The sequence below is a fragment of the Myotis brandtii genome, unplaced genomic scaffold (genome assembly GCF_000412655.1).
Source record: "Myotis brandtii unplaced genomic scaffold, ASM41265v1 scaffold125, whole genome shotgun sequence".
Classification (NCBI taxonomy): Eukaryota; Metazoa; Chordata; class Mammalia; order Chiroptera; family Vespertilionidae; genus Myotis; species Myotis brandtii.
This window is the reverse complement of record NW_005354385.1, coordinates 3,062,664-3,089,948: the sequence shown is the minus strand read 5'-3', so window position 1 is coordinate 3,089,948 and position 27,285 is coordinate 3,062,664. Positions and strand designations below refer to the sequence as shown.

The following is a 27,285-nucleotide window of genomic DNA, read 5'->3' as shown; positions in this document are numbered from 1 at the left end:
GCGCCAGCCTGAGTTTCAGTCTGCCAGCCTGCCCTACAAATTTCATACTTGAGAGACTACAACTGTAAAGCTAATTTCTTGAAATGAATGTCGTTACACACAAGTATGTGTGTGAGCACCCACGCGCGCCCACAAACACACCCATTCATGCACATATATATTCCTTACTGCAGACCTGTGACTGATACAGTCCTCTGACTAAATTAGAAGCTAGTTGATAGGCACCATGTCTTGCTATGATTCCTGCATCTAATATAGTTCATAGCATAGTGCTTTCTTGAAAGAAAACATAAAATCATAGAAGAACGTATTAATTCTATCAGTAGCTGGAAGGTAATTTTACTATTAAACAGTAGAAAAAATTTTAAAACTTTAAAAAACTGTATACAACAAAATCAAAAGATTAAAAAAAGAAAATGATCATGAAATAAATATAATAAAGTTCTTATGTCAAATATATATGATGAAATGACAAAAACATGAAATCATTACAACTTCTCTGTATGAGAAAATCTAAACTTACTCAGCATTGAGTGTTTCAAATAAAATATAAAACACCCAGTCAAGTGCTGTATGTGCATTACTAGTGGCCCAGTGAACGAATTCGTGCACACTGAAAGGAAATTAATTAGAAGAAATATTTTAATATCCCTATTCGCCCTTTCTCTATAAGATAAGTGTCAACCAAATTCACGATTGACAATGGCAGGTGGAAACACATGTGTGCAATTGGCGCCAGTGAGAGCTTTATATATATAGATAAACTTGCTTAATTAGACATGCTTTCTGATGTAGCTAAACTTTTTCCAGCCCAGTGAAGCACCCCAATTCTCTTTCAGGTAATTGTCAGCAACACAGCATTAAATATCAACATGAAGCAGATTATTATTGTAGATCACACAGGGAGAACAAAGGGTAAAATATTTAACTGCAGCAGTGTTTGACTCTATTCTGTGCATTGAGAAAACCTGAAGTCATTTTCAAGTTCCACCATTTCTTACTTTTCAGTTGGATCAAGTTTCTAAACTTTCTAAACCTCCATTTTCCGGCTAATGAAAAGAAAATAGGATTCCATCTAGTCTCCTATCTACCTACTCCAGGACTTCTGTGAGGATCAAATGAGATGAGGCATGGGAAAATGCTTCACAGACATTTGGTTAAAGTGTAAAATGTTCACACCTGGCTACAAAGCAAGTCATGTTCCTGGGATGAAGGAACTCCAAGGAGGTTAGTCGCTAGGGAGAGGAAGCTGGGCATTGCTATGTGATGTCATTATCCAGCACCCACAGCCATCGTTTCCAGGCTGGGCTGGGCTGTGGGCCGCATTTTGTACCATGGGGTCTCGGCAGCATTGGCTGTGATTTGGTGGACTGTGGCTCTGGGGTGGTGGCGGGGCCTGTGTTCCACTTGGGGGAAGCTGAGTGTTGCTTTGTGGGCACCAGGTCCGCGGTGCTCTTTCTCTGTAAATGACCAGTGCGTGTCATGGCAGCTCCTGTGTTCAGCATCTGCCCCCTGGTGGTCAGTGTGGGTCATAGAAACCAGTCAGACAGTTGGACACTTAGCACCTTAGCTTTTTATATATATAGATATTATAGATAGATAAATAGATTTTATTTACTTCTTTTTAAAAAACTTACCTTTATTGTTAAAAGTATTACAGATAAGATATCCCCTTTTCCCCCCCATTGGCTCCCTCCACCCTGCATTGGCTCCCCACCCCAAGACCTTCACAGAACTATAGTCTGTGTCCATGGGTAATGCATATATGCATGTAAGTTCTTTGCTTTACCCCTCCCCCCTCCCCCTTTTCCCCTTCCTTCTGAGATTCCTCAGTGTGTTCCACACTTCCATGTCTCTGGATCTATTTCGTTCATCAGTTTATTTTGTTCATTAGATTCCATATATAAGTGAGATCATGTGATACTTGTCTTTCTCTCACTGGCTTATTTTATGGATGAGGAGGCCAAGCACAGAGACATGGAGAAACAAAACTAGGTATTTGACCATGAGGACCCAGGCAAATGTAGTGCTAAACATGGAGGAAACAATACATTAAAAAAAAAAACAAGGCCAATTAAAAAGATTCGGCATTGTTCATTCTTGGTATAAATTATAGAAATACAAACCCAAACAACTGTGTATTGAGACTTTACATTTTAGCAATTAAAAAAAAGAAAAATGTTAAAACCTATGAAGTATTTGAAGAAAAATATACAATTTTATTGATTATGATAATGTAAAATGCTTTAATTTCTTAGAAGTTAATGTAGGCAGTCATTAGAAATTGTAGATGCCATAGCATAGTAATTGTACTCCAAAGAATAGAGTCTATGGAAATAACTAAAAGAGAAAGTAAGTTTTTTTTTTTTTTTTTTTTTTTTTTTTACCAAAACACATGTAATAGCAAAATGTTGTAAATAACCTAAATGCTCAAGCACAGAAGAATGAAGAAGAGCATGATGGTTTATTAACAGAATACATAGGCATTAAAATGATGACTTTGGAGAAGTATTCTCAAATGATGACACATGAGATGCTCTATGCAAAACACATATGCTATCTATGATCTTCTTGGAGAGTAACTATGATCTTCTTGGAAAGTATCACATGTTAGTGCACTGAAGCTTTCCCGTAGCAGAGAAATTTCTTATGCTGTTCAATAAGTATTTTCCAAACTTACTTTAAAACAGAACCTTTTTGTACCAGCTATTTATTGCTACATAGCAAACACCACAGGTTCAGGCAGACTTCAGAAGAGATAGCTAGCCTCTGCTCTACTTGGTGCAAGCTGGGGCAACTCAAAGGCCTTGGACTGGAATTATCTGAAAATTGCTCAGTCACATGCCTGGTGTGGTGGTAGCCTCCTCATTTTGCCTGGCCTTCCTCAAAATATGGGGGTTTGAGTTCTAAGGGCAAGCATCTCGAGAGAGAGATTCATATAGAGCCCTTGTATCTTTAATGACTAAGTTTCTGAAGATATCTAGTGTCACTTCCACTACTCATCAAGGCAGCCAGATTTCAGGGAAAAGGGAAAGAGACTACGCCTCCTGATGACAGAGTAAAAACATTTTGGAAGAGTATGTGGGAACAGAAATATGTCTTTGGCCAGTTTTGCCAAATATAATCTGTCACATATTTTTTTCATGGAATAACTATTAATTTCTAAAGTTTGGTAAATGTTGATGGGGGTACTTCAAAAGCTATATATAAAATACCAGAGGCCTGGTGCACGAATTCATGCACGGGTGGGGTCTGGCCAGCCTGCTCCGATTGGCCCCAATCGGGTCCAGGCCAGCCAGGGGGAGGGGCTATGGGTGGTTGGCCAGTCGGCCCCACCCCTGATCGGGGTAAAGGGGCCGATCAGGGCCGAAGTACATGTCAAAGCAACCGATTATTCCGGCCATTCTGGTGTTCCAGTCGCTTGGCTTTTATATATGTAGATATCCTATATAATAAAAGCCCAGCGACCATAACGGTGTAACGACCAGAATGACAGGCGGACTAGTCACTATGATGTGCACTGACCACTAGGGGCCAGATGCTCAATGCAGGAGGAGGGGAAGGGGGGGCGCAGTGAGGCCTGGAGATGCATGCTATGGTCCAGGGATCCCAGGAACTGCAAGCTCAGAGCTTCCTTTCCAACAAAAATAAATAAATTGGAAAAAAAAGTGGCCGATTCTGCCACCCTGGGAAGAACGGTGCCAAGAGGGAAAGGCCTCCCCAGGCCCCGCCTGGCCCGGCTGGCGTGCCACGGGCTCGCAGGGACTCACTGGTGATGTGTAGGAAGTGCAGCCACTCCGACTCCAAAGCCGGTCGCAACAACAGCTACTCCCTGTCCAGCTCCATGGCAGATGCAGTGCTGCCAGGACACCTCAGCTCCGACTTCCAGCCTCTGGCTTTCTGCCTGCCCCTTCCTATACTATGTACGCTTGGGGGTGTGGCTTCGGCCTCCCCGGCCAATAGCGCCGCTTCCTGCCCACCCTTTGCATACTACGTGTGCTTGGGGGCATGGCTTCGCCCCCTGTCCCCCTCACTAGCCAACAGCACCGCAGTTAAACCACAGAGTGGCAGGACACAGCCACCAGCGCTGGCTGGGCATTGATTTGGCTGCGTGACTGATGTCCATGTGCAGTTACACTGCATGTTTACATTTGTAGGGAAGCAGGGCAGCCTGCTCCTGCCCCCGCATCACCTTCTAGGCTAAGAAAGGCCTGCTGATCTCCGTGTTTCTCCTCCTGTCCAGAATCAACACCTCTTGGGGATGAATGATCCCAGCAATGGCCCTAACACACACTCAGTGTCACTATCATAGACATTCCCAGTCATTACAGCCTGTTCCTCACCCCCACAGTGCCCTGCTCCACCCACAGCCACTCCTCACCTGTCACCCCCTGAGGGCCACCTTACCTTATCCTATCTGAAATGTGAGCAAGATCTCAAATGCCCCCGTCAATAGCTCCCTTGCCCTACCTTTCTTCCTCTAAAAACCTTGCATTTTAAAAATATATATTTGATTGATTTCGGAGAGGGAAATAGAGATAGAAATATCAATGATGATAGAGAATCATTGATTGGCTGCCTCCTGCATGTTCCAAACTGGGGATCAAACCTTCCCTGGCCTCTCCCCCTCCCCTCCCCCAGCCAGCAGGCCCTGAGTGGCAGCATGGCACTAAGGGAAGGAGGGGGGTGGCAGGGAACCATGGGGTGGTGGGGCACTGAGGGCAGCGTCAGCATCTGGCATCTGTTCCTTTCGCACCCGGCCCAGCCACTGTCACCTCCTCTCCCGACGCCACCAGGGCCTTCGGGCCCTGATCGGCCTGGCCCTGATCAGCCCTGATTGCCTGCCAGGCCTAGGGACCCTACCCGTGCACGAATTTTATGCACTGGGCTCGTTATATATATAAAATATATACATATCTATATTTTTTTCACACACACACCATTTGGCCAAGGAAAAAAATCTCCTTTGTTTGACACAGTAAAGTAGTCCCAATTACTGCAGCTCAATGAGGCAAAGCCATTCATATTTATATGAAACAACAATAGGACCCAGAGCTTACTCTAGCTCACATATGTCCCATTGACCATTTAGGTTACCAGACTATCTACCTCATTGCATTTCAAAAGAAACACCAAGTTTTCTTGATACTAAATCTTGCTAATATTAGTGATGAAAGAAATCTTAATGTGACTTACAAGGAATCTACACAAATAAATACATATTTTTTTTTTGCTAAACACAATGCTGGGTAATAAAACTTATCTAAGGGGATTGATTCTTTTAATAACAATGTCTTCTTGAATTTTCTTTCTTATGAAAGCCTTTTTCAGAATGTTTTCCTCATGTAGATACAGGGACTATATAAAGCAGAGAGAAAGTATTTTTTAATGGTGGTGCAAACACATTTTTAAATAGCTATTCCTAATTACCTTAAGGCAACATAAATGAAGGCAAAGTGAAAAGATCTAACGTTCATGGAAATGTAAAGCTCAGTGAGAATGAAAAATTATTTCCTATACATCCTTTCTCAAGAATCCCCCAGAGGGCTGGGCTGGCTCCACAAAAATGAGAAAGCAAAACCTTAAGAAAAGGTTTAAGCAACAAGAAGAGAAAAAGGAAATCCCATAAAAGATTAAGAAGACAGATCTGAGAATGATACCTGTCCATTAGAGATAAGGGATAGCAGCCAGGCCATATTTCAATAAGGTGATTCAAGAAGTTAAAGGCTGTCATCATCAAGACTCCTCACTGGCTATTTTAATGGTCTCTCTCTCTCTCTCTCTCTCTCTCTCTCTCTCTCTCTCTCTCTCCTGTCCTTGATCAGTCTAGCAAGAGATTTATCAATTTTATTGGTATTTTCAAACAACCACCTTTTGCTTTCACTGATTTTCTCTATCTTTTGGTATTTCCTAAATACTGATTTCTGCTTTTATATTATTTCCTTGTTTCTAGTCACTAATGGATTTGCTTCTCCTTCTTTTAAAATTATAAATTTCTCTCTTAGCACTGCTTAACATACATTCCACAAATTTTGATATGTTGTGTTTTATCATTCAGTTTAAAATATTTTCCAATGTCCCTTATGATTTCTAATTGACTCATAGGTTATTTAGAAGTATAGTGCTTAATTACCAAATATTTGGGACTTTTTTTCACATTATTTTCTTTTTAGTTTGATACTTAATTCTGTTTTCTACAGAGAACCTACTCTGGATGACTTCAATCTTTTACAATTACTGGGACTTGTGTTATGACCCAGCATATGGTCTATCATGGAGAATGTTCCCACAGTGGTAAAGAATGTATATTCAGCTGTTATTGAATATATGTTCTATAAATGGCAATTAGGTCAGGTTGGATTTTATAGTTGTTCAAGGTTTGTTTACTAACTGATTTCTGCCTACATTTTTGAACAATTGTTGAGAATGGAAAGTTGAAATACCTAATTATAACTGTGGATTTGTCTATTTCTCTTTGCAACTCTACTGCTTTTTGCTTCATATATTTTAAAGATCCTAAAAGACCCTAAAAACCAGTTACATTAGGCCTGGCTGGTGTGGCTCAGTGGTTGAGCATCAACCCATGAACCAAGAGGTCACCTATTCTAGGTCAGGGCACATGCTGGGGTTGCAGGCTCAATCTTCAGTAGGGGGCATGCAGGAGGTAGTAGATCAATGTTTCTTTCTTATCAATGTTTCTATCTCTCTATCCTTCTCCCTTCCTCTCTCTCTAAAATCAATGAAAACATATTTTTTTTAAAAGAAAATAAATAAAAAATATAAATAAGTACTTTGTATGGACCAGTGATGACAGTGTGCCATGGACTGAGGAGAATGATTTACTCTGTTTTCTATGCAAAAGGTCCATTAAAGAAAAAAAAGATTCCATTTTCTTTTCCTAAATCAGAAGGCTCCATTTTAGACTGTGGAGATGAACAAACTATAAAAATAACTGTGTAATTATTATTATTCAGGAAACAACTGAATAGCTGTCCAAGTAACCAACTCACCATATATAACTGTACAAATGAATTAAAAATAAGTAATATTTATATCATTTATATTTTCAAGAGAAGTCATTTCTGACAATAATAGTCATCACAGAAAACTAGCAAAATCGCTAAGCTGCTAACTACAAATTAGGGAGAAAAAATAGATTCTAAGTACTTACATTCTAAAAGAATAAAGAAACAGAAAAAAGGAAAAAAAAATTCCCCTACCAAAGGCTATAAACTGTTTTATTTGGCTCACACAGTGGCAAAAGTGGATTTTTCACTGCCAAATGTTATGCTGATATTGAAAAATTAGAACTTTTCAAAATCTGTATTTCTGGTTTCGTTCAAAAAAATCATAAAATATGATTTGACTGGTCTCTTATTTCCACTGAGAAAGAATTATAGAGCTGAACAGAGGCGCCCCATTTACAGGCCACGTACTCTCCAAGGTTCCATTGTGCCCATCTGACGTGCAACATTATTTATATTTTGTACCCTTCATATGTCACTCAAAATTTTACCAAAATGTTTTTAAAAATTTGCCTAGTAATGCAAGCATGTTATTACCGGAGGCATGAACAGAACATGCTAAGTAAAAGGATATGCTCGTTCAAGACAAATCTTTGGGGACACAAGAAATAGTGACAAGAGATTTGGTATTTAGAGGCAATACTGTATTTGAAACTATGACAGGGTTTTTGGAGGGTTAAAGAACAAGTTCTTAACATGGTTAAAGAACAGATTAATGAATACATTTTAAAAAGTGCAGTGAATAGTAGTTTTTGTTTAATTATTGTTTCAAGTATAACTCTATGGACTGAGTTGTGCTCACACAGCTGATAGAAGCTACTTCTTCATTCTTTTTAATGGATTTGCTCTCTTCCATAATAATGTACCAATTTTATCAACTGCCTGTGGTAAATAAAATCTGATACTTCCTGTCAAGATAGTGTTAGGGCATAAAAATGTGTGTCTGAATACGAATAAAAGTGGTTGTCAGGTCATTCAGACAGGGCCAGTAATAAAAAGTAAGCAAGTCAAATTATAATCTGGCAACCTTAACCATTTAAATGAGATTATTTATGAGGCTATAGTTATTTATTACTTACCTTGAGTGTTTATCTTTTAAAGATGCTTTCTGTAAACCATATAACCTTCAATATCTACTGCCCACATGCAGAAACTGATATTCTCAATAAACATCTAAAAGAGAAACATAAGAAAATATCATAAATTTGAGTTTATACATATGGTCTCATTTATTTTAAATGTAAAAGTAGATCTTGAAATTATTCTTTCTGACTTTCTTTAATGAGTTTGGACAAAGGAAGGTGTATAACAAAGGATGTGTTTTATGTAAATAAACTGTAACAATGATGAAATTTTCACATTAGAAGAATCAAAGTTCTGTGGAACATATATTATAATCCATGTCATTAAGTTTAGCACTTTCTACAGTACTAAATTTATCTGGCTGCCTAGTTCCTACGAACATTTTTTAAAATATAATTTTAAACATATTGATTCTGATGTCCTACATGAACATAGCCACACTCCAGAAAATATTTTCCTTGTTCAAAATAGATAATGAAAAATAATTCTTGATTACATTTGAGTTGGTTATAAGTGCCAAAAATCATAAAAATCAACTTATTAAATATATCTGTCCCCATGAAAAGGTCAAAAGTTTATTCCTTATCAATTAAACTGCCCAATCAGTACTTTACTCAACCTAGTGAAGCTTAGCAGAGATCTTAAAGAGAAATTGCCTCTAAAATGGAACTAAAATTAGCCAGAGTAAAATGTTCTTTGCTAAAAAAATTTGATTCTAATTTTCTTTGCTTTTTTTAAATGGGTCAGAGACAAGCAGTTAGGGAAAAGAGGATTTGGATCCTACAGTGTCATACTTTTAGTATGTGGTTTGGAGTACAATGGATTCCCAAGCCAAATATCAATAATTTTTGGATTAGCAACATCATTCTTCTTTGTGGTCATTTGTATAATCCCTGTTGCTCAGTTGCAGCTGCACATTAAAACACTTGGAACTCTTGAAAATATATCAAAATTCAGCCTATTCCTTAGGTATTTTGATTAATTTGTATGATGTGGGGCCTGGGCCCAGCTATTTTTAAAAAGCATTAAGGACATATATTTGTTCTTAAGATAAGAAATAATCTCACTGCAACTATTTGCCTTACTTTCTATAGATTAATTAATAAAACACTAACTGTAAAAACAATACTGTCTACTTAGGTCTATGAAAACTACTGAAATACTTGCTAATCTGATTACTAAATATTTAAAATGACTTCAATGCTTCCATGACACACACACACCTATCTCAACAACTATGTAATATCTTAGATTACATGGATCCAAGCATGACATAAATGGCAATTGCAGAGAATCCAAAACTGTAAGGACCAAAGGTACTACTTTAAAATGTAAATTCCCAGATTACATGCTCAGAGATCCTGATTCAGAAGAACTAGACTAAGGCCACAGTGTCTCTATTTTTAAAGACTAAGGTCTACAGTCCCAATGAAACAGTGCTGTAAGTATTTATGAACACTGACTCCTAATTGAACTCATTAGTATTTATAAAAATACTTTTTGAGTTTTAGTCCAAGATTACATTTCTAATATTAAAAGATAATCCTGAGACTCACTAGGTAAGAAATAACTTTAAACATACAATAAATAGAACTTCAGCAATAAATCAATGCAGATAAGCTAGAATAATGTTTATGGATTATATGTTTTGTAAGCTTTGGTATCCTCCTAAGTAAACTCTGCAGGTAATCAATAAAATACTTGTGGTAAACAATAACAACAAACCAACCAACCAAATTTAGGTTATATTACAAAATGAAAATTTAGCCTAGAACCTCATATATAACTAGAAACATGCCCTCAATGTCTCAGAATTAAAAATTTTTGTCCCTAACTTAATAGGGGGAAAAAGCTCTCTAGCATCATTTTCGCTGTTATAATACAAAGCCAACGTTTTTTAAAAGAAAAAGTGTCAAACCATTTCCCTCAAGAGCATGAACACACTAACATAACTTCTAAAAATAACAATGAATAGGCTGTTAGCATTTTAGTTTTGAAAATTCTTATAAATGGGTCCAGAAATAATTCACAATGAAAATAATATATTCACACACACATACCCTTTAGATTTTTTTCTGAAAAAGAAATGTCTAATAAACAGAGGTAAATATCTGAGTCTCTGCTACACATAATAAGGATGGTGATCTCAATTATTACTTAATCTTTAAAGATAACTATACTTATTTTCTTTCACCCTAGTTTATGCTGCTAAAGATTTCAGTTTTTTCTATTAAGTTAGCATCAATCTTCAGTTTATGACTACAGTTAATTCTCCCCCTCCACTCTCAGGGCCTGTGCTGCTTAATAGCTGGTAAACAGTCATGGGCTTCCCAAATGTCTTCACAAACAGGAAGCTATTCTACCTCTAAAATCTATGGTGGGCTGTATATCTGCCTCTTTGGTCTGCAGCTATGAAATGAAGTCCCAGTGTCTTCTGGCAAGACTCCTATCTTCTACTATCTGACTCCAGCTGCCTTTTGCTGTTTATCTCTTACCTCTTGGTCAACCAAAACCTGGCTCAGATACTGCTTCCTCCTTGAAGGAAATTTCCATCCATCTGACACTAAAAGCTCTCTTTGTCTTCTGATTTCCTACACTAATTATTGCAAATTACTTTACTAATTAATCAGGTACTCACTTATGGTCCCTTATTTTTATTTTTTTGTTATTATTTAGGATCTGGCATGTCTGTTTTATTCCTTCAAGTAGATTATCATTTTCCAGCAAGTCCTAGTAAAAGCATTAAATAAATATGTGATGATTTCATTTGTTGGTCTCCCTAGTAATTGAGTATAATATTTTATAATGATTGGGTGAGAAACTCGGCTTTTCTTTTTATTATACTCTATTACTATGAATGATTTAAAAACCGTAGTCTCCCTCTGCTGCATGAATTTTCCCATCTCTTCTGAGGACTTCCATAGCTAACTCTTTTAATGGCTCATAATCCAGGAAATCTGGGTTAACTGAGAGTAACAGTATATTAATTACCATTATTAATAACAACTGAATTAACAAGAATGAACATTTTTTCCATAAATTGGGGTCTTTTAACATACTTAATACAGAAGTTATAGGAAACATGATTTAGTGTTTCCTTAGAAAAACTACATTTTTAATAAGAACCAATAACTCTAAATCACACAATACTCCACATCACAAGAGAATTCAATTTATGTATATTACCTTTAATGATTAAAAAATACAAGCTTCTAGATAATAGACATTGCTAAATACCTCCAACATTTGTCCCATTAAGTTGCTAAGACTTCCTTGTTTTTAAATTCACTAATAAGAACATTTATTGATTGCTAAATTCTAAGTAGCATTAATTACTTTCATCCTTACAACAATCCTAAGAAGTGCTATTTTAATCTACATTTTACAAATAAGAAAATTTAGGGTAAGAGAGATTAACTTGCTCAGGGTTTTACACCTAAAAACTGGCAGACTTGGGTTTCAAACTCATGCAGTCTACAATTGACTGTAGTAATTCTTGAAGGCCCCATCCACTAAACTAAAATCTACAGTAGCTCTGGAAGACTTACATAATATATCTTCACATAAATTCCTGCCTTATACCTTTTGCAAGGTTTGCCAGGTTTCCCACTCTAAGGTTGGTCCACTTCTAGTTCTCTTCTTCACAAAAAGATGATTTCTAAGTTCCCATTTAGCTCTACATACTTTCTATTATTTCTGTGCAATTTACATAATAAGGGCTCTGTGAGACTAAGGGTTACCCTAAAAGCCTCAGTCTTGTTTCTGAATATAATGTTCTATAAGCCTGTTCTAATTAAGATCCTTTAAGTATGGTTCAATACTGGGATATAATTTATGGTTTTACCCTTTTTTTCCCAATTTTTTTAAAAATGAAAAACTGCTTTCTTAAAATTTTAAAATTTTAAAATTTCTCCTAATTTTAAAATATGGCAGTTTCTATGGGAAGAAAATATGCTTTCTACTTCCCTGAGCTATGGGGACTATATCTAAACATAAACTGTTATAGGTGATTGCTTTTTATAGCATTAGCAGTATGTAATTTCATAGCCCTCGAGAACCCATTCATTCTGATCTGATAGGTGACTTTTTAAGAAAAATTCTAATTCACAAATTTCATATATGACTTAATGGAAACATATCATAGTAAGAAAGTTTATAAAATAAAACTCCATACAGTATTTTATGTCAACAGAAAACAAATATTCAAAAAATTAAAAATATTTTAGCCTATATTTGTTTTAAAAATTCCAAATTTCTTCCATTTCAGAGCTCCAATTATGCACTCCATGCAAGATTTGTTTTTCTTAACTGTTTTTTTTATCACAAAGAATAATCTTAATCTGACATATTTAAGCCATTGCTAAGTACCTATTAGGACCATTATTAGGTTTATTCCAGATTACTCTTTTAGTGGACCTTGTAAAACTTTTGGTTTTAATGCAATATTGTATTTTTTGGGATAAACAGCATAAGTCTCTTATTGCATATGCCTAAGTCACTTTCAATATAAAGAACCATTGGTAATTCTAAATCCTGTCCACCAAATTAAGCCTTGTCTTTAGTCCTCCTGGAATTTGTCCAGATGATCTGGCTCAGTAAAAAACTATTTTAAAATCCAAAGCACCTGAAGTTCTCTCTATGGAAGTTGATGATAACCAAGTTATTCAAGGTATTACTAATAAATTATATATTTTCACTAGAGAAAGAAAAAGAAGCAATCCTTTCTTTCACATTTTTCTCCCCACCAGCATTCTCTAAAAATGTCCATCTGAAGTAGACAGGGAATCTTTTCAGCTGGAATAAGTAATCCATTTGGTTCTGATAGACAATTATTTAAATTACATCTTTTATTTGGAGAATACCATTGAGTGATTTGGGGTATACTAATAAGCAACCACTTTAAGAGCTGACCTTTCTGAAGACAAAGAATTAAGAACAATATTTTGCCAAAAATAGTACCAGAGCATGCATATTAACATTCTGGCAATAACAAATTTGACCTGAGTCTTCTTATCCAATTGGGTTTGTTGAACTGTTAGGGTTGAAACCCAGCAAATGGGCTAGCAGTTAATTTATTACTTTAATTCTATATAGTTTATACCAACCTCAAAAATAAGGTCCTTGAAAAACCACTGTGAATTGAGAACTCAAGATTGAGAAAATGAGTATGCTGTAGAGAAAAAGCAGGATTGGAAGACTGAAATCATGTCAATATGAAGGATTATATGAATAGGTTTACATTCAGTAAAACTATTTTTTAAGAGAAATAATTTCCACTTATGCTACCATGCACTAGAACTTTTCAAGGACTTCCTCTGTGACAGTGCATAGAAATATACTGCAAACTACTATATTTACTATTATTATATTTTATAAAGCTATTTTACCTTTGGAAATAATAAATGTAAGAGTGACTTTACTCTCTTCCTTCCTTCAAATGATGGCATTGTTAGAAGTTTATGACTAGGATAATGTAGATGTTATCTTCCTCATATCTTCTCAGGTTCTGCCTCTTGCCTTTCTGAGTCCTGACTAAGTTGTCTATCCTACACATATCTAGCAGTATATACTCTTTTATCTTTTCCATGGTTTACTTAAAAAATATCACTACCATTGACATCACCTCCATTTTCTTTTCTAAAACATCATATTCCTCTTTTTCTTATTATCATCATCAACAGCAATTGCTTAAATTTCCAGAATGCTAGAAATGAACTATTTTTCAATACTAGGAAGTTGTGAGGGGGAAAAAGAAGGGAAGAGAAGAAAAGCAATGATGACAACTACTGTTGATTCTAGGGATCAGGATTATGCTAAAAGTGTAGATGGAATTACTGGGCAAGGGAAGAATTTCAACATCAGAAGATATGCTTAAATTCTCTCTGAAACATGGTAACCTTGAAGGTGCCTTCCAACTCCATGATTTTATGAATCTATGATTAGGAAGTACAAGACATTTTATGAGCAAACAAGAGAAGAATGCTTTGAAAGAAAGCATTCATAAATCCAACACCAAAGTTGTAATGCCCCATTTTGGAGGCAGACAACAGAAATTTACACACATTTAACATTTAATTTGCTAAAGCAATATGGGAAAAAATAGGCATTAGTTGTACCAGCATTTTATTACACAATACATTTAACTAACTCCCAGGTTGAAACAAACACAAAACACTATAAATTGATGGTGGCGCAACATAAATAATAAAACAAAAATCTTGGGACTGATGATGAAACTCATGCCACCAAATAAAAAATTGCAAAATAAGTGGAATTGAGCTCAACAAAAAATGGGAGCTTCTTTGTGTGTGTGTGTGTGCGCATGTACGCACACACAGAGAACAAAAATTAGGAGGCCTTAAAGAAGTTTCACATATTCTAAAGTATTTTAATGGTGCTATAATAGAATTTTTGGGCATCTGACATAAAAGACACTAGTATCCCAAAGAAAAACACTATTATAAAGATAGATTTCATGAAGTTATCATAAAACTATGTCAATGCTAAAAAAAAACAACAACCAAAAAACCAGGTCCAGAGTATGAACCATAATGCTTTATTTACATGGTAGTAACAAAGATAATATGTCTAAAAGTGATTCCGTTGTATTGAACCAAACAAATTATTAGATGTTGTAGGAACTTAAGAAGAAAATAATGAATCAGAACTCAAAAAAAGTCTTTATAAAAAAATGTCCTCTATATAAAATCAAAAGAAAATCATGTAACTCAAATGTTCTATAATATGTAAACACCCTCCTTATAATATTTATGGCATTGATGAGGTAAAACATTATCTTTTTGTACAATGCATATTTCAGCCAAAGTGACTTTTCAAATTTTCAAACAAAAATAAATAAATAAATAAAAGAAACCCTCCAAAAGGTAGAGTCCTTCTTAATGAAAATAAATCCTGAAAGTATTATCCAAAGCTAACGGAAGAGATATAACTGGGGAAAAAAAACAAGCAATAAGTACTTGCATTTTGCAACAATACTTAAAAAGTTATAAAGGAAAAAAATGGAGAAAAAACAGTAAAATAAACATTTAAATTCTACCATAATTTCTAACAAAAACAAAAAGATAGTAGGGAGAGGTGTTAGAACTCTGTGCAAGGAGGTGAAGAAATCCCCATATGTCAACACATTGAAAGAATAAAATGACAAGTAGAGAAAATGCAAATAAACATACAGAAGAATAGGAGTATCCTCCTTAGTGATGTCTGAGGAGGAGGGTAATGTGACGAGAGTATCAAAGCTGCAGCATTTGGGGGAAACACAAGGCCCAGACTTTCTGTAGAATTTTGGTGCAGGCTCTCATAACAGCAAAAGAAACCGTATTATGTGAGGAAATCTGTGAGCCAGCAGTAATGCCTGATTTTACAATGTCTGGAAATAGCTATCTTTTACTGAGAGAGAATAATATTTCAAATCCTACCAAGAACAGCAATTCTATGCCAACCTGCCAAATAATGTAGTTTTGTTAGAGAAAATAACACATTGACATAAGACTAAAATCCTTATAAACAGAAAAAGATGTCTGTATTACACAAATTACTTCCAGGAGTAAACAAAGACGAGATCATTACTGGCTCCGTGAGATAACTGAAAGATGAAAAAGTGAACTCTGAATATGAGAGACTGCAACCAAAAAGAGCTTCTGAGTCATTCCTGTTTATTAGAGATTTTTCAGGTTTAGAGGACTGACCTGTCAAGTTTCGTTTTTGAGGTTCATAAGAAATAAATGGAATTATCATTTCAGATCTTTCAAAGGTGATAAATCCAAAGCTACACATTTAAATTTGAAATATTTCCAGAAATTTGCTCCATCTTCTCTGTTTACAGTGAAATGAAATGACTATGTAGAAAAATAACTACTTAAATGTTTAAACCAAAACATTATAGGATATTTTGCTCTATATGAGTCATATAAGCCCTAATACTACATATAGGTCCAATGCTCCTCAATATTAATAAAATATTAAAGGTTCCCTATATTGCTGGCATTTATAATGCTGTGATTTTTCTGATGGCTCAATAGCACTGAGAATACAGCTGAAGATACCACTGCAGATACTAGTACAGATATAATAAAATGCACCTTATGCAAATATATATAATACAAACTTTAACTCAGTACAATAAACTGCAAATCAGTATGCGGAAGTAAAACTTAGTAGATGGGTTCATGGTCAGTAAAAATTAAACATAAAATATTTAAAAATATCTATTGATTGGATGGTTGCAACTAAGACCAATTGAAACAATAAGTAAAATGAAATATTCAATTCACTCATAAAAAATAATAAAAACAAATTATCTTAAAGCAGTCAATATGTTAGCAATACATGCCTCTCTATTGGATTGCATCAGGTAAAATTATTATTTTTATTGATCAAAAGAGGCTAAATATTGATAATTACATATAGTTCAAAATAAAAGAATTATAGTTAATATAGTTAACTCTTTTAATTCCATGAAATAACGCAATGCAAACCAAAAAAACAATATATTCAATGCTTAAAAATATGAATTTCAAATAATACTACATTTCAAAGAACACAGAAAAGGTGAAAGAGAAATAAATACTATCAGTGATTTCTGTTGCTCCCATATTACGAAATTAAGAATTAGATTGTTAGTAAATTTAAACATATATTATAAAGATTATTAGGTAAAATTCAGCATTATTTTATTCTTCTAGGATGTGCAGAGAGAAGATGTATCAAGAGGAAAGTTATAAATGACAGCAAATTTATATTTGGAAAAAAAGCAAAACAACAAAGTCCTTTATGGTATTTACAACTACTTAATTTTTTTGGCCAAAGAATGTATGGTGTGAGTTTCCTCCACCAAATTATTGCTAGTTCATAATTTTTACAAAATGGCTGACTGAATATAAAGGCAATCTATATTAACTGGCAATTGATCAATTGATCAATCATTCAATCAATCAATCAATCAATCAATCAATCAATGTAATTGAAAATGAACCAGATATCTATATAATAAAAGGCCAATGGCCGTAACAACCAAAACGACCAAACAAACAGTCACCAGGAAGTACATGGAGCACTTCTCGGTCCCTGCCCCGGGGCCCACAGGCTCCTATCACAGCAAGGCTGGTGGCCGGTGGGCGCGTGGGGTGGCAGGTGGGCGGGCAGGGTGAGGCAGGCACAGCGAGAGAGGCAGGGCCTAATCCACAGCTGCCACTGAGGCTGTGGATGAGGACTGGAGATAGAGACAGCTGTCAGCGGGCTTTTCTGGATTTCCCAGAAGAGCCAATGACTGCCTAGGAGGGGGAGCTTTTGATGCTGACTGGCATAGAAATCGACCAATCAGAACCAAATCTGGGTGAACTGCGAGGAGCCATTGGCTGCCTACGAGGCAGAGCTTTTGATGTTGACTGGCATGGAAACTGAGCAATCAGACCAAATCTGGGTGAACTGCGAGGAGTCAATGGCTGCCTAGGAGGCGGAGCTTTTGACGCTGACTGGCATAGAAACCGACCAATCAGAACCTAATCTGGGTGAACTGCAAAGGCTGAACCTAAGGTGGGGGTTGAGGAGGGGTTATAAGGGCAACAGCTGTTTGGTGTAAGGTGTAAGAAAGTGGTTCCATTTTTTAATAACCGGTTTGGCAGTATAGTGCATATGGCCGGCTATCAGTCCAGATATATGGGTTATGTATTTTTGTCTGCCAAAAGCATCTCCTCTTGCTGAAAAAGGCTCCCCCCCTCCCCATTTAAGCAATCCTATCCTATATAATATATCTATACTAATAAAAGGGTAATATGCTAATTAGACCAGGTCAACTGGCCATCTTCTGGACAACCAACTTCCTTCTGGACAAAGCTATGGTAGTGGAGTCAAGGCAGAGGCAGCTAGGGGCGAGATCAGGCTGGCAGAGGAGAGCAGCTAGGGGCAAGATCAGGCCGGCAGGGTAGGGCAGTTGGGGGCTACCAGGCCTGCATGAGAAGGCCATTGGGGGCAACCAGGCCGGCAGAGGAGGGCCACTGGAGGTGACCAGGCCAGCAGGGGAGGGTAATTGGGGGCGACCAGGCCAGCAGGGGAGGGTAGTCGAACATTCCCCGAGGGGTCCCAGATTGGAGAGGGTGCAGGCCGGGCTGAGGGACACCCCCACCCCCGGTGCACGAATTTCGTGCACCAGGCCTCTAGTTTATGTAATAATAGTTTAGCAGAAATCTTGAGGAAGTCTCAATTATGCCTAATATTAAAATGTGTCCAAAGAAAACCCCCAACAACCAACCAAACATAAAAATGAAAATTAACACAGTATTTAAAATGTTATATACCTAATTATAACATTAGATACATCATAATTACCTATTTTGATATATCTAATGTTTGGTCAGAATGAACAGTGAGGCTATACCAGTTGTTAGAATACTAAAGAGTGAGACCTCCATGCTTGTTGGGAAATGGCCACTGCCCAGCTTCTCCACATGGCCCTTCTCTAGGACCCTGTGGCCCACCAAGAGTTCTAACCACTAATGAGATACCATCTGGCAGCACAGGGGGCCTCCAAGACCTGACATCCAATCAGATTGGTTGGTGCCTGGGCCACACCAATTGTTACATATTTCCAACCTCTCCTCTGTTTAACACAGGGATAGCAGTGGAAGCTTTGAGTCAGACTGCTCTGATACTTGGGTAAATCACTGAACTTGGCTGAAATTTCAACTTCCTTTTTTAAAATGGAGTGTTTTGTTTTTATCAGCATGGGTTTATTTTATGCAGTCAGCTTAATAACACTTAACATTTACTTACTCTAAAGGTAATCAAGAAACACATTTTTTATAAACACAACATTTGAAACTGGGATTAACAGATGACAATTGCAGTCTTAACAACAGTGTAAACATTGAAGAAATCTGAATCTGAGGCTTATGGACTTTCTAAAATACTTTCTGAAACACAATTTGACAAACACTGTTTCCACAACAAGCTCTTCCCACAAAGCAGGCCTTTCTCAGCCTTAACTGTCTAAAGATGCCACATTCCCTGTCTGTTTTATATATTATATGTTTTGGAAGATTTAGAGCTCCCAGAAGGTTTTGTTCGTTTTGTTTTTTTTAAATCCTCACTGGGGGACATGCTTAGAGAGAGGAAGAGAGAGAGAGAGTCAGAAAGCCCCCCATAAACCTCCTGACTGGGGATTAAACCTGCAACCCAGGTATGTGATCTGACCTGGAATCAGACAGGCAAACAATGCTCAACCAACTGAGTCACTCCGGCCTGGCTGTCCCAGAGGGGTTTCATATCCTCACCAACATGATGAAAATTTTCCCCTGTGAGACCATCTAATTCTCTTTTGCCAACTCTTCCTCTTCTAGGTCCTGTTGTCTCACTACCCAGAGACACTCACTGTTAACATAAAATGAAGTTATTAACAGCTACCAATTAGGCCTGATTACACAAAATGACATACAATTTTTTTTTTATCACATGGAAGCATAGTAAATACTACATGAAAAAATAAGCAAAAATGACAGTACTTTACTCACAAATAGGTCATGTTTCAAACATTCATTTTTGAAGTCAGTAGACCAGTAATTAGAATGCATTTCTCCCATAATAGTCATACAAAAGCAGTTATGTATGTCAACAATGTTATAAATTCCCCTTTTATCCATAATTTACTGTTCTCATACATACACACACACACACACACACACACACACACACACACACACATACACACACACATACAAATTAAGCATTCATATATGCTAGGCACTATTTTAAGAATTTTATTTTTAAGTTATTTAGTCTTTAAACAACCTTATGGAATAGTATGTTCTTAACATGCCCACTTTACAAATGAGATCAAGGCAAAGGAGAGGTGGCATTAGCTAGGAAGTGGCAGAGCCAGCCTTAGACCTAGGCAATCCAGCTCAAGGGCCTATGTTCCTAATTACTATGCTATATTGTCTTTGGAGTTATTTGTATCATAAAACATATAAATGTTTATAAAAATCAAAACATTGGGAAGAAATACACAGTAGTTTCTCAACTTGTGATATAAACAAAACTGGTCAAACTGAGCAAAAGAAGGAAGAAGGATACTGAATAACTCACGGAAATACATACAGGCTGAGAGAGATTAGACCTGTGGAGAAGAGAGTGGCCTGCCTACTGTCAAAGGCTTTAAGTCCTGCTATCATTGGTTCTTCATCACAGCTAAAGTTCCTGAGTTACTCTTTGTTTTCTTATTTACATATCTACCATCGGCTTTTACAAAATGTTACTAAAAGGGTGGGAAATGCAGCAGGAAATTGGGGGGGTCATTGACACGGTTTGATTTCTCCCTCTTCTTTCAGAGTAAGTGATTTTAAAGACAGTCTGCAAACAGGCCTTAAGCCAACCGGTATCAGCCTGTGCTCCCCAGAACGAATTCTCCAGAGTGACCAAGCTCTTACCTGGCACTTTTCCTACAGATCAAGAGAATGGGCGTATTTGTTCTAAGGAGGTTAAACTCAGCTACTGTCTTGACCCCCATCTTCTTTGGACTAGACCTAGGCCTTTTTACCCCTGAGGCTCCTCTGAGTGCTCTGTGACCATTTGTGGCTTTGAGAGATGGCCTTCTAAATTCAGTTCTTGATGTATTAAAATGGTATCTGTCTAATGCTCTCAGTATTTTTAAATTGCTCTTTAATATTTTCATTTGAGCATTTTATTACATTTTTACTTTATTACATTTTTATTTTATTCTCTTTATTTTTTTCTATCACCATTTATCCCCCCTATACCCTCTTCCACCTCCCTCTACAACTCCCACAATCACCACACTGTTGTCTGTGTCCAGAAGTTCTTCCTTTCATTTTAATTTTTTTAAAAAATATATTTTATTGATATTTTACAGAGAGGAAGGGAGAGGGATAGAGAGTCAGAAAAATTGATGAGAGAGAAACATCAATCAGCTGCCTCCTGCACACCCACCACCGGGGATGTGCTCGCAATCAAGTACATGCCCTCGACCGGAATTGAACCCGGGACCCCTCAGTCCACAGGCCGACGCTCTATCCACTGAGCCAAACCAGCCAGGGCTCATTTAATTTTTTTCTCGGTCCCCCCACCCCCTTCAACAGAGCTATGCTCTCTGAGTCGGTCTCTATTTTGCTTGTTAGTTTAATTTGTTCATTAAATTCCACATATGAGTGTAATCATATGGTACTTGTCCTTCTCTGACTGGCTCATTTCATTTAGCATAATACTCTCCAGGTCCAAGTCCACTAATTCAAAAGAATATGTGCACCCCTATGTTCATTGCAGTGTCATTTACAACTAGAGGCCCGGTGCACGAAATTCGTGAACGGGGTTGGGGGGGGAGGCGGTGGCAGCGGGTGACCCTCAGCCCGGCCTGTGCCTTCTCGCAATCCAGGACTCCTTGGGTAGGGTCCCTAGGCCTGGCCGGTGATCAGGGCCTCTCGGGGCTCCCCACTCCCCCACCACTGGTCACCTCCCTCTGCGGGTGACAGGCATGGGGTGTGATCGCTTGGCTGGCCTGGGCCTCCCTCTGTGGGGTGATTGCTGGCCGGCCCTGCACACCCACCACAGCATTGCTGGCCGGTGGCCTGGGCTTCCCTCTGTGGGGCGATCGATCGTGGGGCCCCCTGGTAGCCTGGGCCTCCCTCTTCGGGGCGATTGTGGAACCCTCTCCACATCCCCCATCGATTGTCCTGCTGGGCCTCCCTCTTTGGGGCGATTGATTGCAGCCTCCCTCTGTGGGGCGAACGTGGGGCCCCCAAACCAATCGCATTGCACCCACCTCGGCTGGCCTGGCACCAGTACGTGTCATAGTGTGGTCATCCCGAAGGTCGTCCAGACAGTCATTCTGCTGTCCGGTCGTTCGGTTGATTTGCATATTATGCTTTTATGTTATTTACAATAGCCAAGATTTAGAAGCAGGTCAAGAGTCCATCAGTAGATAAGTGGATAAAATAGCTATGGTACATTTACACAATGGAATACTACTCAGCCATAAAAAGGAAGAAAACTTTACCCTTTGTGGCAGCATGGATGGACCTGGACATTTTACTTTTAGTATCAAGGTGGCTGTCAAGTATTTTATTCATTTATTTGATATGTTGAGTGCTCTGAATACTAGTGTTTTAGAATCTTATTACTTTACTATTTGTTTTTAATTCTTTAGCATTTTTAGGTAGCCCTAAACATTTACATTTGAGTATTTTAAGAGTATTAGTTTTATTTTAGATTACAGGTCTCAATACATTTTTTGTTATAATTATATTCAATTTTTAAGCTAAAATGAATTTTTTCCTTACTTCCTGTATTAGGACTTTGCTATTTATATTGATTTTAGTATTTTAAAGTTATGGTTAGAATGTCAATAAAAGATTGATCATGTAAGTAAGATCCATTTAATTACATAACTTTGCTAATTTTTACTAGTATTTGATGACTACCAATTTTAAGCTTGCGGGCACAAAAAAAGGAGAGGGATCTATAACACTAAGTATACTCAGTATCATACAAATGCAAATATATTACCTTTATATCTGTCCACTTACTCTAGACAATTTTTCATAATTAAATAGGGAGGATTACCATGTTTTGGGGGCTTTGGGGTAGCTCTTAGTGGAGTTCCCGAGGAAGCAGACCCTGAGTGAGGTGCACATAATTTACTTAGGAGATTCAGAGTAACTGGCAGAGCAGTGGGAAAGATGATAAGAGAAGGGCAGGCAGCTAATATAGGGTACATTAGTAAGCTAGCTATCACAGAAGACAACTGAAACTTAACCCCATGGGAGACATTGGCAAATGTTGTAAGATACATGTCTCTGAATTGTCTAAGTGAGGGCCAAGTAAGCTGACACCTGTCAGTTACTGCTTAAAGTCTTCCCTCAGTGCTTCCAGCAGCTCAAAGGCAGTCCTAAGGCATAGATGCAGCTGCTGGCCTTCGGAAGGTTGATGTGCACAAAATAGTACAGGGCTATGAGAGCACAGAGATAGAGTACCACATTATCTGTTACATTAGCAAAACCGTGAGGCACCCCCAATCAACACAGTGATCATTCTGGCAAAGTACATTTAGCCCTGAATGTTGGTGAAATTTTGGCAAACCAGTTTTACCTGGAAGCTGAAAGTATGCTAACCATAGCTAAGCATTACTAATAAGGTAGTTTGTAACTTCTCAATTCAAAATGCTAAAAAAAAAAAAAGAAGCAGCGTATTAAGACACTAGGAAATATATACAAGCTCCAGGAATAATAACAGCCCATGATTTAACTCTTTTAAGAAATACTCCTCACAGATTCCTATAATGTCCCAAACCATAGGGAGGGCAAACACCCATCAGAGCAAGGGATGTGAAGCTTCATCCCAAATCATCTGCCTGGCTGTTCGCCTAGCAAATGGCTACACGCCTACTGTAACTTGAAAGCTCATGCTATAAACACACACATACACACACACACACACACACACACACACACACACACACACAAACTGCAGATTAAAGTCATTTGGTGGACCCTCAAATACTTTCTCCAAAAAGACCATATCTCACTGACCTAAGAAAAAATATTTTTGTTCAGTTTAGATTTTTTCCTTAGCTTTAAAGTCTTTCCTGGTTCCTGTGGGTGTTCACCTGACTCGAATCTTTGGCCTCCTTCCTTTGGAGCGTTCCATACAGCATTTAGGTTTCCTGGCGTCATCTGATAGGTGCCAAGCAGGAATGCTCCAGCCCAGGTTCTGGCCTCACCATAATGCTGGAGTTTCTTTGGTCAATGAGATGCCAAGTCTGATAAATTATTATTTCTGGATCTTCATTCTGCTCAATGTCTCATTCTAGACTAGAGCTTATTAGACAACTGGACAGCTAAATCAGATGGCCCTGTGGCCAGACGGGGCATCTTTGTTCACATATGCTTCCGATGTGGGTTGATTAAAGAGTAATGATCTTTTTAAAGCTAACCATGTCAGTAAAAAAGCTAAGTATATATCTGTACCAAGACTAATATTTGTAGTTGTAATTATTTTTTTGCAGAGAACAGAGAAAAAAGATGGAAAGCAAGTGTGTGTGTGTGTGTGTGTGTGAAAATGAAGAAATGACAATTCCCCTTAAACTGTGCTATGTAGCTATTTGGGACAATTATACCTATATTTACTACCATTAGATTATACTTTCACAATATAGCTGCCATGTATTGTTCTATTTCTACTGCGGAAAGTAGTGCCCCAGAATTTGTCAAGGTGCCTCTGCTACTCCTCTGTGGCTCTGTGATTGTCAGACTTGTGTGGTTTAGTAAATTTTTTATTTATTGATTTGAGAGAGAGAGAGGAAGGGAGGCAGGAAGGGAGGCAGGAAGGGAAAGATGGAGGGAGGGAGGAAGGGAGGGAGGGAGGGAGGGAGAGAGAGAGAGAGAGAGAGAGAGAGAGAGAGAGAGAGACTGGCCCAAGTTCCACTTATTTATGCATTTATTCATAGGTTGATTCCTGCATGTGCCCCACCTGATCAACTGGATGGAACCTGCAACCTTCAGACTTACTTTTTTAAAATTGATTTTTAGAGAGAGAGGAAGGGAGAAGAAAAGAGAAGGAGAAACATAAATGTGACATCCGAACATTGATTGGCTGCCTCCTGCATGCCCCCTACCTGGGATGGAGGCTGCAACTCAGGCATGTGCCCTGACCATCAAAATGGCAACCTTTTGGTGCAGGGGCATGGGACAATGTTCTAACCAACTGAGCCACATCGGCCTGTGCCAGACTTACTTTTAAAGTGTGTACTCATGGGGAGGGTATTTTGGGGTTGGGAAATGAAGGAGAGGTAGCATAAAATGAGAAGGTTAAGATATTCACCTATAAAATATTTTCTTTCTCAAAATGAAGAAGTCTGGTAAAAAAAATAGCACATAAATCAGAAAACACTTAGAAACAATAAAATCGAATTTTTTATATTTTTTAAAGACCAGTTTGCAGTATAAAATTATACTATTAATAACTCTTAGTACAACATTCATTCTATGTACAGTATGACTAATTTCTTTTCATCTCAAATTTTAATAATAAGAATATTAGAAATTCACAGTTGGAAGGATGGGCAATCCCTCAGACCTTGTCTTAATTGTCAAGAAGAGAAGACAGAGCTAAAAGGTTGACTTGCTAAAGGTTATAGTCAGTGATAAAAGGGCTAGGATCCAGAACTCCTCATTTCCTTTCAGATGTCCTTTTCACAAATAATTTCAAAATATTATTGACATAGTGTTTTTGCAACTTGCAGAGCTTTTCACTTGAGTGCTACAGAATTATACCTCCACATAAATAATACTTGTGGGAGGTATTATTAGCATTGCACCAACTCCCAAAATGAACATATTTCAAATCTTTTTTTCTAATAATTGAGAAAAGATGCTTGTATATGGCTATCTATTAAGAACAATGTCTTGACTATTCTTAACAATTCCATTAATGTGAAATACCTCTAAATTACTGTAATTATTTTTAAATTTACAACAAGTCACCAATATCAAAGATAGAGCTCTTTTCTAAAACTCATACTTTCTGGCCCTACCGGTTTGGCTCAGTGGCTGGAGCATCGGCCAGTGGACTGAAGGGTTGTGGGTTCGATTCCATACTTCCTACCTCCGTAGCAAGCTCAATCCTCACCCAGGATGGGGGATGTGTGGGAGGGGAGGGCACAACCAATAGATGTGTCTTTCTCACATTGGTGTTTCTCTCTGTCTCTATCCTTCCCTCCCACTCTCTCTGAAAATCAGTGGAGAAAATATCCTCGGGTAAGGATTAACAAAAAACAACAACCACCACCACCAAAAAGAAAAGTCACACTTTCTGAAATTAAGCAAACTGTGGAAAAGGGAGGGGGGAAGTGGACATATTATATCTTTAAAAAAATAATCCCAGCATACCAACCCAAAGTTTTTCTATTATTTTACACTCCTCTCCAAAATTACATATGAGAAAGTATTCTTATAACTGTTAATCAAAGCATAAAATTTTTTAAAGTAACAATATAATATTATTTTATTAACAAGTCCCCTGAATACAGAGTGGCTTGGACATGGAACAAGTTTAAGGAATTTCCACTCTTCAAAAATCTTGCTCAGAATGAAGGATAACATGGAGAAGACAGGTTTCCATAAACTAAGTCTAGATCCACCTGAGAGAAAGGCTCATTTGATATAAGAAATACGGTGAGTATAGTTATATTTTCATAAGTGCACAGCTGTTTAATTATATTAAGGATGAATAGCTTTTGTGGGGAAACCATGACAAATTAATCCTATTGATAGGACAGCTTCTATAAGAAAATGTATTTTAGGTTCCTGTTTTGGAGGCTAGGATAATGTCTTCCTCTTGCCTTGTCTATAGGCATAGAGGTAACATGGAGGATCAATAAATAGGCCCCCTCTTTCCGTGGGCATGGCACAAACACAGCATCCTTCAGGCTTCACAAATGGGATGCTCAGAATCCAGAATGTTTAGACTCACATTTCTACTGAATGTGACAATTCAGACCATTTTAGTCACAATAATTACAGGTTGTAAAGGGACAAAAATAAAAATATTTTTTCCCAACCTGTGAAAATCCGATCTGAATTCAACTAGCATTTGACTAAGTTTATAGTGTATGCCATATACTTTCCCAAATATAATGGGATGTAACTCTCATTAAAATCATCCTCATTAAACTCATGGCCTGTGGGCCGCATGTGGTCCACAACAAATATTTTTTATTTATTTATTTTTTAAAATACATTTTACTGATTTTTTACAGGGAGGAAGGGAGAGGGATAGGAAGTTAGAACCATGTGTCCTCAACCAAGGTACATGCTCTTGACCGGAATCGAACCTGGGACGCTTCATTCTGCAGGCCGACGCTCTATCCACTGAGCCAAACTGGTTAGGGCCACAACAAATATTTTTGCAGCCCAGCCAATATAACGGTATATAAGAAACGTTTTAATAAAAATTTCCTAACTTAATTTTTACAATATCCTGTTATACATAATCTATCTACACTAATAAAAGAGAAACATGGTAATTGGCGTACGACCGCTACCCTTCCCATTGGCTAATCAGCATATCCTTATGCAAATTAACTGTCAGCCAAGATGGTGGCCGGCAGCCAGGCACTGAAGTGAGCAGGGAGGCTTGCTTGCTTCAGTGACTG

At 37.6% G+C, this 27,285-nt stretch overlaps 1 long non-coding RNA gene across 3 annotated transcripts in view; it reads right to left on the bottom strand.

Annotated features, from left to right (window-relative positions):
• LOC106724913 overlaps window positions 1–27,285 on the bottom strand; it is a 185,135-nt gene that overhangs the window by 39,709 nt on the left and 118,141 nt on the right. For 2 of the 3 annotated variants that reach the window (XR_001360744.1, XR_001360742.1), the window contains 2 exons: window positions 13,214–13,278; window positions 8,105–8,198 (listed from right to left, as the gene is read on the bottom strand). This is a non-coding gene — a long non-coding RNA (uncharacterized LOC106724913). The remainder of the gene's footprint in view (window positions 1–8,104; window positions 8,199–13,213; window positions 13,279–27,285) is intronic. The other variant, XR_001360743.1, reaches the window with a different exon arrangement.